The following is a 13,925-nucleotide window of genomic DNA, read 5'->3' as shown; positions in this document are numbered from 1 at the left end:
AAACAAAAATATCCAGAAATCCATCGGATAAAAAAGAGAAAAGAGTTCTGGGAATCCATCAGAACGAAAGGGTGGGTTACATATTCTCACGTGACAAAAGGATAGGTTATGACTTCTCACTAAACGACCCAAATAACAACCAATAATCCTCAAATTCAACAAACTTCTGAATTTTGCTGGACAAGAAACTCACTTGGGGAGTTGTGAATGAATTTGATGGGGGAAGACATTGGTTTGACGATTGACACCAATTTTGATTGGGTTTATGAAAGGTCATTGGGATTGGCACCGAAGAAGAGAACTAGGCCTTCTTGAGAGTAGTTCATGAATTCTGGTTTATGTTGTGGATTAATCTGGACTTCTATGAGCGATCACAAAATCATGTTTTATGATACGCATATATACTTTATGCTAATGCAGGAGATGATACATTAAATGTAATGCATGGTCAATGAATGTGTATGCCAATGAAATTTGGACTTTGAAGTTGAATTTCCAAACAAGAACTGATTTTAAAAATGAGAATTTTGAGACGAGAACCGGACTTTGAAAATAATAAGTCGTCTGACGGAAATGGGACTTTGGAATTGACTACCAGACGAGAACTGGATTTGATTTACAATCAGACGAGAAATGGCTTTAAAATGGGTTGCCATGTGAAAAATGGTGAAAGGATTAAGTTGCGAGACAGAAACTAACTTTAAAATAAGCTATCAGACAGGAACTAGTTTTGAAAATGGAGATTGTCATAACAATATATTTCATTTTATTTTATTATATTGGTATACTTTAATCTATTAATTTTTTTAAAAAAAAAATTGTTATGCATCATATTTAAATATATTAAGTAATTGGTATATTTTATTGGCTTTATTGCAACTTTGGTCCCCCTATTTTCTTTTTCTTTTTTGGGTTTTGATTCCTCCATTTTAAAAACCACATTTTTGGTCCCTTTTTAAGTTTATGTTGAATTTTGGTCCCTTTTGGAGACTAAAATCCAACACAAAAACTTAAAAAATGGACCAAAATTGTGATTTTTAAAATGGGGGGACCAAAATCCAAAAAATAAAATAAGATCGGAGAATCAAAATTGCAATTAAACCTACTTTATTTTATATATTTTTTTAATTATCTATTTTTCTCAAATACTAAAAAATACTTCTATTTTTTAAGAATTAAAATAAGTCCTGCAATTGTTTCAAAAGCTAAAATAATTTTTTGCTCTAAACATAATATTTAGATACAACAAACGTTCAAATTCATTTTATTCAATACATAAACTTCTCGCATAAGAATAGCCAAGTGCAAAATAAAGTGATTTTATGATAATCTAATTCTTATGTCTTATTTCTATTCCTTCAAGAATGAAACCACTCTTTGTACGACCAACCTTTATCTCGACAACACCAATTTGAATGACTTCATCTTGTACGTCTGAATTAAAGAACTCTCCAATCTCCATCTCCAACCACCCATCACTTCTCAGTTTTGGACTCTCTAGCCCTAATAACTCATCATCTCGTTCTTTATCATAGTTTGGATCTAACCAAACTTGTTTTGTAGATATGCGGTCTTCAAATTTATCTATAGTTAATTCCACAGGAATAACATCCAAATCATGGGGATCAATCAATTTGAACACAAGAATAACTGCATATTATGTATTTGAGGACAAAACATGTGTGTTAATTTCCCCATAAATTTCAAACCACCACACATAATGTAGCCTAACAACCTCTTGGAATCTGTTATAAACAATAATTGATGGCAAAATCAACATGTTAACAATGTTAGAAAATTATTTAAATAAGATCTAAATAAGCTATGAAGCACATAGACCCGAACACAACTCGCCACTAAGACAACAACACTTGTAATAATTTAAAAATAAATAAATAAAACTAAATTGTGTCAATGCAGGTGTACGACACAGTCACATAATCAAACACCCTTTCTTTTAAAGGTATCACTACTATATTGTAAATAAGAACTCACCTGGACTCTGGTAGAGGTATCCAATCTCAATTGGTAGGAGTGTCACCCCAAGCGATGGAGAGATCTCTAGCACTAAGCATGTATATCTTTTTACCATTTTGTTTCTCTAACTGAAAGCTCTGAATTTTAGTAGCACCATTTAATTATTTCAAATACTATTAAAGAGTCAAATATTTAACATATAATCGTATTATATATAGTGATAATGATATCTTTTTACCATTGTCGATAATAATGGGATTGTCAAAAAGAGTGAGATAGAGAGACTTCTTAGAGGGAAAGGTGGTTAGTAAAGAGGACCCAGATTGAGATTCCAAAATGATTGAGATCAAATCAGATGGAAGAAAGTGTTCCCAAACAATGTCTGATTCAGAGGCAGAACAAAAATCTTTGGAAACAATGGAGAATTTACATGAATCAACTAGATATGTTAGCAATAATATGTTGGCAATGCATTCCTCTGGAAGAACATCTATCTTGTTTTCTTCTTCTTCATACTTCGTTTTCATATTTGTTGCTACTGTTGAAATTGTTGGTGAAATGTGTGATAAGAACTATGAAATAAATGATAATAATCTTTAAAAAAGTATTTGATTTCTTATATTTTGTTCCCTTCTTAAATAATGTTTGAGATATTCGAGAAAGTAATTTCTTTATATGATTTTAGAAATAACTTAACCACAAAGAATACTAATTTTTTTACTCACATATATTACTATACTAAAAAATATTATATTAGGCAAATACAATATAGTAAATTTTATAAATAAAAAATTAGGTGTAACTGACTGAAAATATAGTTATATATACATTCCCTTCGATTTTATAAATATATAGTTATATATACATTCCCTTCAATTTTATTATATTATGTAGAATTCTTTGCCACAAAGTTACTTGATAAAAAAAATTATATTTTAGGTAAAATATAATTTATAATTTTTTATATTTTAAAAAAATTATTTTTATTCTGGTAAGAGACAACTTTTATTTTTATTTTTAACAATAATAAAAATTAGCTTCTAGATGGGCACTATGGTCATCTGTTTGCTTTTTTAAACATGCACACGCGTAAAAATATAAATAATATTTTTTACTTAATTTTAATTATAATAATTCGCATGATAAACATATGATGTGTGTCGCGTTGCGAAAATACCATGGGTGTTCGCACGCTCGAAATAATAATAGAGTCGCCACCAAAATTTATTTATTCAAAAAAAAAAAAAATATCGATAAAGCCCTTAAAGAAAAAAGAAAATGATGTCGCAACCAAATTTGGATTCGGGAGTCAGTTATGTGAATGGAAGGTATTATCATCTCTCACATCCGTTGTACTCAACGGGAACCATCTAATTAGTTTTGTGTTAACGGTTAGTTTAAAAAGTGTTTGTGTTCCTTCTTATTTGTTAATTGGCTTAAAAAAAGTTTTTTTATTAGGGTGCTTGATAAGATTGTAAGTCTTGCTCCTACGCATCCTTTGGTGCGATGAAGAATTTAAAGCTACGTAGTTTTGGGAAAGAAAAATATTTTTTGGATTGTTTATTATAGTGTTTGACGATTATCATTTATTTAAGAAGGGAAATGAACATTAGGAAGGGACATTTGTGTCGCGTCGAAATGGACAACACAATTCGGACTCTCAGAGATTTACATTCTCATCTCATTCGAGCGGAAAACGTTACTTACTACTCGCACATGGTAGGAATAAAACGTTGTTTGCATCGTTTCGAAATGGACGAAGCATCTTTCGTTTATGAAAATATTTTGACATCGCGCTAAGGCGGAAATAGATAATTTGATTGATTGAGATTTTTTTGATGAAAGACGAGTTTTCGGACGGTAGGCTAATTACAACCATCATCCATATACTCCGGGACTAGGATGGATAATTACGTCCAACTAATCATTTTTCGTCCTAGTTATTTTATGAAATTTGTGAGGCGAATTAAGTCATGTTTCCTTAACGGAAGACAAGTATTGGAACGGTAGGCTAACTACGGTCATCATCCAAATACTCAAGGACTAGGCTGGATAATTACGTCCAAATAATCCATTCTTATCCACTAAATAGATGAAATGGATTCAGTTATTTATTGTGTTTTGAATGGAAGACGAGTATTCAAACGATTGGCTAATTACAATCATCATCAAAATACTCAGGGACTATGATGGATAATTACGTCCAACTAATCCTTTTTCATCCAATTGTTTATTGTGAAAAAGATTTTGAAACGTTTAAGTTTAAAAATGACTTGATGTTTATCAAGTAGTTTGATGCGCGTTTGTTGAATTTAAATGGATTATTTTTAATTGATGACGAAATGATTGTGGAATTGGATGGGATTGGTGAAACATTTTGAAAATCACTTGTTGTTGATCAAGGGTTTTAATTTAGAAATGTTGATTTTAATTGTTACTTTATTTAACTAATTAAATTTATTAACTAACTAAAATAAAAGAAACATGAGAAAATAAAATGAGGATTAAAAATCAAGGGATGGGGATACATTTACAACATAGGGATGACATAAATAAAGTAAATATAAATAGACTTAAGGCTCACTATGCAAGAAGATAGCAAAAAAAACATAAAGAAGGGATGCAAGCAAGCATATAGAGGTATAGGTTGGAAAAAATATAGGCGACCCATATTTGGTAGGCCCATTAATCCAACAATAAAAAAGAACTAAAAAAACTAGGCTTCAATCTAAGAAATGGGCATACTCCTCTAACGTAGGCACAAGCTCATAATCGGGAAAAGTGAAGCACCAGTAGAGAGGATCATAAAACTGAACCAACACACTTAGAAGTCCTTCAACCATATTAGCAGATAACACAGATAAAACCTTCCCATGATGTTGCTTGAAGTCCAATGGATCTAATACAAAGGATGACAACTTCCTTAGCTCTTTCAAATCGGGACATCTGAAACTATACTTCTTAGTGTTCCTTTGTCCATAATCCATGGTCTAAAAATATTTGCAAATACGACCTTAGTTCCTTGAAATTTATTTCTCTGTGATGAATGTTATAATGCGCATGAATGCATGAATGCAACAATCACAAGTAAGGGATCATTCACAAGACAAACACAAACAAAGGTCAATGGATGGATCAAGTCATCATCAAGATCAATCATCCATTTTGGTGGATTATGGTCTTCACCTTATTAACACCAAAGTTCCATTGATATTGACAAGACTTAATCGGATAAACCAAGAAATAAAGGGTTTGTTGTGAATCACGAGCATGTAGTCAGGTTAATAACCATCCCAAAGGAGTGTATTAAGGATAAAAACATGTAGATCATGTTCTAAGAAGTTCTCAAAGTCTTAATCCCATCTATTAGATATTATAGGTTATGATGACTGACTCATCAACCCATAATATTCTCAAGATAAACTCGTCTAAGTGTAGTATCGTGTAACAATTGTGATCAAGTCTACACCTGAACAGTCTCTGCACTACGTCCTAAATAGGCCAAGTTGGGTTAAATGTTCTATGGTCCTCAGATTCTCGGACCCCAAATCAGAGAAAGTAATGCCTATCCACAAATAACTTATGTGACATCAATAACTCCAAAAGGGTATCCACTGAGTAGATGAGTCTCAAGCCAACTTGTTAAGGACTACTCTGTCATACCCCAATTCTGTCCAGGCATTTCTAAGTTTTCATAAATTTGATTTCATTTTTAATTTGCATCACATGTATAACATGACATGCATTTCATCATAAATAATACTTAAAATATCAGTCGAAATAAATTCTTGAATATACAGACAAATTGGTTAAATGATTTCTCAAGCACGTGCAAAATCAGTGGGTAAAAAGTTTCAAAATCAAGCTTGTAGACGTCAATATTATTAATCTACGGTTCACGTAGTTTAAACTGTTGTGCTCGTTATATTTTTCGACGACTTGTTCAGTTGCATTTTGATCCGTCTGAGCCGTTTAACCGGTGAAAATTTATTTCGAAATTAAAATAAATGTTGTATTTTTTCAATAAGTATATTTCGTGTTGATTATTTTAGTGCATCCGATTTAATTTTTCGAGCAAATTTTCGCCCGACATTTATTCATTTTTAGTCATTTTATTTTTATTCTTTCGCCAAAATATTCAAAAGAAATAAATAGAATTTTCCGTATTCTCATTTTATTTTCATCATGTGTATTTAGAAAGATGTGAATTTTATTTGATGTGATGATTTAAATTGTTTTAAATCAATTAAAATCATATAAAAGGGGCAACTTTGCCATTTTAAATTAAATGTGTTTCTTTGATTTAATCTGAATCGTCGATTCGAATTTAATCAAAGGCCCACATGCCTTATCCTCACTTTCCCTTATCAACCAATCATAAATTAGTACTTTATTTTATTTGCTTCAATCAATAAAATCAAAGAAATAATAAATACTTTATCTCCTCAATCAGTACCACGTGGCTCCCTCATATTGGTGGTTTTGAAAATTATGTCACTTTGCCCAATTATAACGTGACACGTGGCATTGTTAGATTAGCAAATAAAATCCAGCATGGAGGTGGATATGTAAAAGAGACGCGTTGAAGATATTTGGGGGGGACTTTCTCGTGACAATCCCCTAATAAGAGGATTGGGAAAGACGAAAAAGATTCTTTTTTTATTGGCCAGCTGTAAGGTTTTCTTTTAAATTTCGGGTAACCACTAAAGGACAGAGGATTCTCCTCAACGGATAGACACCTCTCTCCAATAGCTCTCACTAACCACTAGTAAAAGGAGAGGCTCTCCCTTAAAAATAAAAAAAGGAGAAACGAAGAGAAAAAGGAGGTGATTTGGTCACCTACTCTAAAAAAACAACCTTTTTTCATAAAAAAAAAAAAAAAAAAAAAAGGAAGAGAATCGTCTTCTTGGGTAAAAGAAAAAGGCCAAAACTTTTTCGGCAACACTACACACCCTCAAAAATCCCCCGCCGTCGGAAACCCTCACAATCTCCCTCCGTTGTCGGTGAACTCACTCCTCCGTGAATCCATCAACAACCTTCACCCCCATCCTCCATTCTTCTTCCGCCATCATCTCGCCACAACAACTCACGAACCCACCGCGCCGGCATCATCCTTCGGCCGTCGCGTCACCCAACTACACAACCGTTCAACTATCCTCCGCCGCGCAACAACCTTTTCGCCTCCAAAACACCCTTCATCTCACAAACAACCTCCGTCGGCGACAAACAAAACGCCAAACCCACACCTAACTCACCACCAAACGATCTCCCTTCCTCAACACCACCGTCACGAAAACCATCGTCCAAACACCAACTCCGACGAACTCCACCACCAAACATTTGCACCCACCCCCTCAACCTCGTCGCGCCGCCGCCGACAGCGATCTCACGAAATCACAACCTTCATCCCTAATCTTTCACCACTGTCAATAAACATGCGCTCTTCCACCCTCTCGCCGTAAACATCTCTTCTCACCCACATCTCTTCCGACCCAAGGGTTCCGAAATCGGAAAGGTTGACGGATTTACTTCAAATATAATTTGGGCAGCATAATCTCAGGATATTAATCACCACTTACCGCATCAATCCAACTCGGTATAGTCTATAAGCTTGTTTTATTTTTCGGTTGGATTTGCTTTCGACTATGGATCGTTTCAAACCCGTATTTATCATTGAACCCCGTATTTATCGTCCAGTTTGGCTATATTGCTTCGATATTTATGTTGTTGAGAGATAATGCATCATTTGTTCTTATAATTTGCGATTATTGTGGTTCATAAGTTTATTATTTTGGATTTGGTGTTAATATATAGGAAAATAAATATGTGTATAAGTTAAAGAGATTTATGTAAACACCATGATACTTTGTGTTAGATAGGGATTTGGTTTGGATGCACATTTTGAGTGATATACTGCAAATGTTGTACTAGACTAGTGAAAAGGAATGAGATTCGTCTCTATTTGCCTTAACTTCTTTTTTCTGTTGGTGTGATTATACAAACTAGACCACTGAAGAGGAAAGAGATTTAATGAAGTGGATGATATAATTTTTTTCCTTCCAGTTGATCATTATTATAAATTTTGTAGTTATGAGTCTTGATAAAAGTTATGAAAACAATGTAAATAATGGTGAGCTTTTGTTTTTAAATTAATAACCTTTTAATTCGCGAATTCGGTAGTTCATGCCGATATATCGTCAAATTACAATACATCAATACGAAATTTCACCGCGTTTGGACCTTCACATACGACACTTCGATCCCGTTGTCGCTATGAACAAACCGGTTTTTTTCTACTTTATTGTGTTTCTATCCACAGTCTTTCTATTCCTAGAGTTCAAAGAAATATTTCAACTTTTTTTAATTAAAATTATTTATTATTTAAATTAGTTAATTTAGATAATTAATTTTAATTACAACGACTATTTGATTTAATCAGATAATTTTGATAATTAATTTTGATTATATTAATTAAGTGGTTTATTTATTTTTTAATTATTATTTTTGTACTAATTAAATAATTGATCACTATGACAATTTCATAATCGTTTTCAAACTAAATTCTTCCAATCTTATTCATAAGCAAAACCTTGGTTCAATGCCAAGTGATTCATTTAAAACTCGATTAACTTCACGCCGATACAAATTCAAATCATTTCTTTCAAATTAATATAATTTCTAAGAATCTTATTTTAATTAAATTTCGGATGAAGGGAATGGGAGGCGTTCGCCTCACCATCTCTCGAACAATTGAGCGATTGGCGCACACCATATTGCTCAAATTGTCGACTTCTGATTAAAACCTTAGTAGTACAAACTCAAATTACTTTTCCAAACCAATATAACTCCTAAAGACTTTATTTTCATAATTTAAACTTTTGGATGAAAAAGAGTATAAGAGGCGTTCGCTTCGTTAAACTTTGGGATGAACTACAAATGCTCTGATTTCCTTAATCTACGGTTCGCGTAGGATCATAAAAGACACCAACCAACCGTAGTTCCCCGAACTACGAATGCTCTGATTTTCTTATTGCACCATAAGGATACGTAGGCACGAGATTGCGAGATCTTGGCGAGCACACTAATAAAAAACCTCTCATGTCCCCTTCTGAGGTTTTCATCCATATCTATTGTCGACCTTTATCACTTGAAGACAGCAAATAACATTCAACTAACATTCAAATAGCAAATTAGACTAAAAGGTTCTCGTTGAGTACAACAGACGTGGGGGACGCTAATACTTTCCCCTTGCGTAATCGACTTCCGAACCCGAATATGGTTGCGACGACCATTATTCTATTTTCTTAAAGGTTTTATCGATATTTTCCTATTCCTTCATTAAAATGAATAAAGTTCGGTGGCGACTCTGTTCGAACTAATCTTTTCTGCGACCATCGCGAGGAATCGCATTTTCGAGGTGCGACATACTCCACACAAGTTGAACATAACTATATCATCCTCCTATCTTAATTGCACTCAAGTTCGGGTTAGAACTTATCTCACCACTAAAAGATCACCAAGCACAACAAACAGATTATATCACACAAACAAATATACAAACATCAAATATACAAATATACACATATAAAAAAGTAGGCTAAACCCACTGAGGACTACTCCCCAGCAGAGTCACCACTTAATTTCTGTAGAGGTAAATTCATGACCATCAAGCTATGGATAAACTTAACGTCAATAAAACCAGAGTCGTCACCGCGCTTTTATTGTTTCCAAAGGAAAAGGGAAAAGTACAAACAGAATCCAAAGATAATAAGTTTTCAAATCAAAACTAATAAAATGCCAGAGATTACAGGTAAGGGGGTTGGTTACACAAAGGGAAGTTGTTAGCACCCAAAGTGTCTTAGGTACTCCTAGGGAGACCTTTTTATGTGTGCATGTGTTTTTTGGTATAAATGATGTTTGATAAGAATATAGTGTGGGGATGAGAACAGAATTCATTAATTATATTTTTGTGTTTGACAAGACCTTTAGACTTGTGCCTACGTACCAACATAAAAATGAGGGATCAAAACCTCGTAGTTCATGGTAAAAATTTCAAATAAGTTGGTGAATTGTTTTTAACAAAAGTTTAATAAGAAAATGCACAAAGGGCCAAACGTTGGAATGGAGTCGTTAGTTTTTTTTGTCTTTTGAAATTTTAAGTCAATATGATTAAGTTTATTTACAAATTCGATTTTAGAAAAGTTTGAAAATTCAATGGCATAAGGCCAAAGTTTCTAAGTATTAAAACAAAGTCTAAGTTTGAAATCATAAGCAATTTTTTTAAAGGGGGAAAGGTTTTGAAATTTTAAGAAGTGGGAGGAGATGAAGAGACTATCCTAGGCACAAATTTAAAAGTTAAGGGTTGAAAAGATCTGACCAATATGATGCAATCCAACAAACAAGAATGTCATATAAAAACTCATTTTCGTTTGGACTTTGACCAAACAATAAGTAATATGTAATAAGCAATATCCAGACATCATAAAGATCAAGACATCAAATAAAGATAACCATATCCAAGCAAGAAAATCCAATATCTAGCATTCTTCATTGTTTTCTCATGTATCAGATGAAATATTCATTGATCAACTCAGAAAAAAGCATCAAACACAGGATTAAAATAACAATTAACCACAAAGACAAAGTAGCAAATGAATTCCAACAAATCCCAAGGCTTGTATCAGATGAAAGCACACTTCTCAATAGCTCAGTCTCAAAATGTTGGCATTGGCTAAGTCCTTTTGCATAGGAAATGTTGCATAGTCATAAGTCCAAAAGTTCAGATCAAGATCAACATTCCACCAGATGTTTTTTAGTGCTTTTGTTGTTATTAAGTATTTTAAGGTCCTAAGACCACAAACAAAACCAAAATACATAAATAATATAAACAATCACAAGATATGGCTCAAATGAACAAAGTGAAAAGGACATAATCATAAGCAAGTTATATGAAATGTAAATGACAATGAATGATAAATGACTGAAATTTAAATTGCATAAAGTAAATGACTTGAAAGTAAAGCAATATTAACAAGAATTAGTCAAATGTTAGTCAAAAGTTAGTCAAGTTTTAGTGATGGTTTTTAATTGATTAAGTCATTCTTTGGAGAACACTTGACCATTCATTCACAAGTATGGATCCTTAAACCAAGACATCTTCCATGAGAAGGGTTCCAACTTGGGTAATTCAACAAGTATGCCACTAGCTCTCATGAAAGGAAAAAAGGTCAAGTCTCCACACAATGCCATGAAGAATGGGAGACTTACAATCTTACTTACTAGAATTTTATGCCTTGACGGTCAAATTTAGCTCTATGTTAAGTAATCGTAATTGAACTTATGTAGAAGTCACAACTATTTGAGACCGGGCAATGAGAATTTAGGTGTTAATGCATGTTAGAGATTTGGTATGAAGAACCAAACTCTTAAAATATACCATACACTAAAAGAAATGATCAAGAGGGAGAGACATATATCAGTCATACTTGTATTGATTCATGTGACACAAGGTCATTGATGAATCAATTAGCCTTTAGACATTAGAGATTTCATTAGTCAAATGAGGGAATGAGGAAGAATAAGGATAAAGATGAAGAGGGAGAGGAATATATAAAACACAAATTGATCATGGGAGGAATTTCATTAAATTAAAACCATCCATTAATTTTGGGAGATGAAATGTATATTTCATCAATCCCCTAAATCCAATGGTTTTGATCCAACAAAAGTCAAATCAACCTTGACCAAGGCCCAAACAGAAAGTCAAACATCACAAGACCATAAAAATGGCTCAATAACATTTTTAAGCATTTAATCAATTAATAATCAATTTAAAAATGAATTAAAATACATTTTAATTTGGTCAAAACCTAAAATCCCTTCAAAACACCAAATAAATGACCAAGGGATTTATCCTAGGTCAAATAATATCAAAGGACCTTAGACAAAAAATTTAATGATTTTTAAAAAGTCAAAAGTATTTTTAAACAATTAAAAATATGCACAAAAACATTTAATTCATGAAAAATATCAAAATTAGTCAAAAAAATAATTTTAATTCAGGATATGGAAGAGAAAAATATTAAAATATTTTTGGTGAAAGTCCCATATTTTTTGGATTAAAAATGAAATTTCTATGAATTAAAACAAAATAAAACAATTAAATGAAAATTCGGAAATTAAAAAGAAATATGAAAAAACAAGGGCCATCAGATCTCCCTCATTAATTGAGGTGACATATCTGATGGCCACATGCACGCTATCCTTGGTGGACTCAAGTCAAAGCAATGTACACGTGGTAATTCAAAGAAATGACTCTGATTAAAACATTCAAACATGAGTAGATGGTCAGGAGACTGCCAACACACCACTGGAGCTAGGACTCCGGTCATCTTCTTCGGTGGACCTCACTGAACCGGTCCATCTTCATCTCAATGGAAAATGAAAAACAATGACACTATTTCAAAGAAAAATTGCTCAGGAGCTCGAATTTGGCCTCAATTTTCTCCAATTCCAAGTATATCAAAAGATACAGGGACTTGAATTTTGAGGATGAGGAACTGAGTTGCTTCGATCTATCCTCAAAGCAACTTAATATTGTTGTCTACATTGGTAGGACTTCAGGCAACCAAAAATCAAAGAGAATGGTGAAGAATTGAGAGAGAATCGAAGAGATGTAGTTTCTGAAAAATCACCTTCGAGGGAGCTTGAATCTTGCTTGATCTTGCTTCCAATTGATCTTGGCTTGACTTCAGATGCTTGCAGGAAGTGAATTGGATCAAGGGAGGGCTTTGATTCTTGGAGTTTCAACTTTAAAACAAAAGTGAAATTGAAACTCAATTTTCAATTGAAAACCTTCAAGTTTATCCTCTAATAGTGAGGGTTATGGTTGCAAGATCAAAGCTTGGGCAAGGTGTTCCCAATTATGAGCAGAAGAGGTTGTATTTATAGGCGATGCAATTGATTTCCACACACTTCCATCAAAATGCCAAAAATAGTAATACTCACTTGCATGGATGCATGGACGTGTGATAGGCCCGTCAAATGATGTCAAAAGATCCAAAATTGATCATGAGCAATGCTAAAACTGTGCCATGAAGTCATGCAATTGGAAATGAAAAGTGGTCATGAGATTCATCCAAATGGAACCTTGAAGAAAAGTCACGCGCAAGTTATTCAATTCTTGGCCAAATGAGGTGATCTTGGACTTTTTGGAAAGGTGATATAAAGGGGAACAACTTTAATATTGAACACTTTTCCATTTGAAGCTTGGATCATGATGAATTTTAAGGTGTAAGTTTGGAGAATCAAACATATTTGAAATATTTCTAAGTACCAAGTCAAATGTTCACTTCTTCCACCTTGAGTAACTTTTTCTATGGGATTCAAATGGAAAAAGTTTTTTCATAAAAGTTGTATCTCTCTCAAACCTATTCAATTTGGTCACAAATTTAACCTTATTTGAATTTGTCCTGAAGGAGTTATGTATTTTAGAAGTTGAGAAAAATCTCTTTTTCAATGGTAATGGCCCCAAATGACCTATAATGTTTCCTTTTGACACATGCCTTGCAAGTTAAATTTGAAGTTCTTCAAAGAATAGAAGTTGGAAAGGACATTTTGAAATTTATCACGATACTTGGATGAACTTCATCTTATAAATATTGAGCAAGTTATGGTCATTGGAAGTTGACATTCTAACTAGGGTTTAAACAAAATGACCTATAATCTTTCACCATAAAAAGTTACTTTACAAGCAAAACTAGCTCTTGACCTAAACATGAAAGTTGTTTGGAATGTCAGTAGGAGTAACTTTGATCTTGAAATCATTTTCATATGATACAAATCGTAGGAGATAGGATCCAGGGAACCCCAATTTTGACCAATTTACTTTCTCTGGTCAACTACCATGAACTATCTTGCAAACTTGAAGTTCTCTTTATCTCTTGGAA

The 13,925-nt window shown here is 33.1% G+C and overlaps 1 pseudogene; it reads right to left on the bottom strand.

The window, feature by feature from the left end:
- Positions 1-1,280: 1,280 nt before the first annotated feature.
- On the bottom strand, positions 1,281-2,550 carry LOC127097722 (F-box protein At2g02240-like; annotated as a pseudogene).
- Between the last annotated feature and the right edge of the window lie 11,375 nt (positions 2,551-13,925).

Source organism: Lathyrus oleraceus, chromosome 6, assembly GCF_024323335.1.
Source record: "Lathyrus oleraceus cultivar Zhongwan6 chromosome 6, CAAS_Psat_ZW6_1.0, whole genome shotgun sequence".
Lineage (NCBI taxonomy): Eukaryota > Viridiplantae > Streptophyta > Magnoliopsida > Fabales > Fabaceae > Lathyrus > Lathyrus oleraceus.
This window is presented reverse-complemented; position numbering and strand designations above follow the sequence as displayed.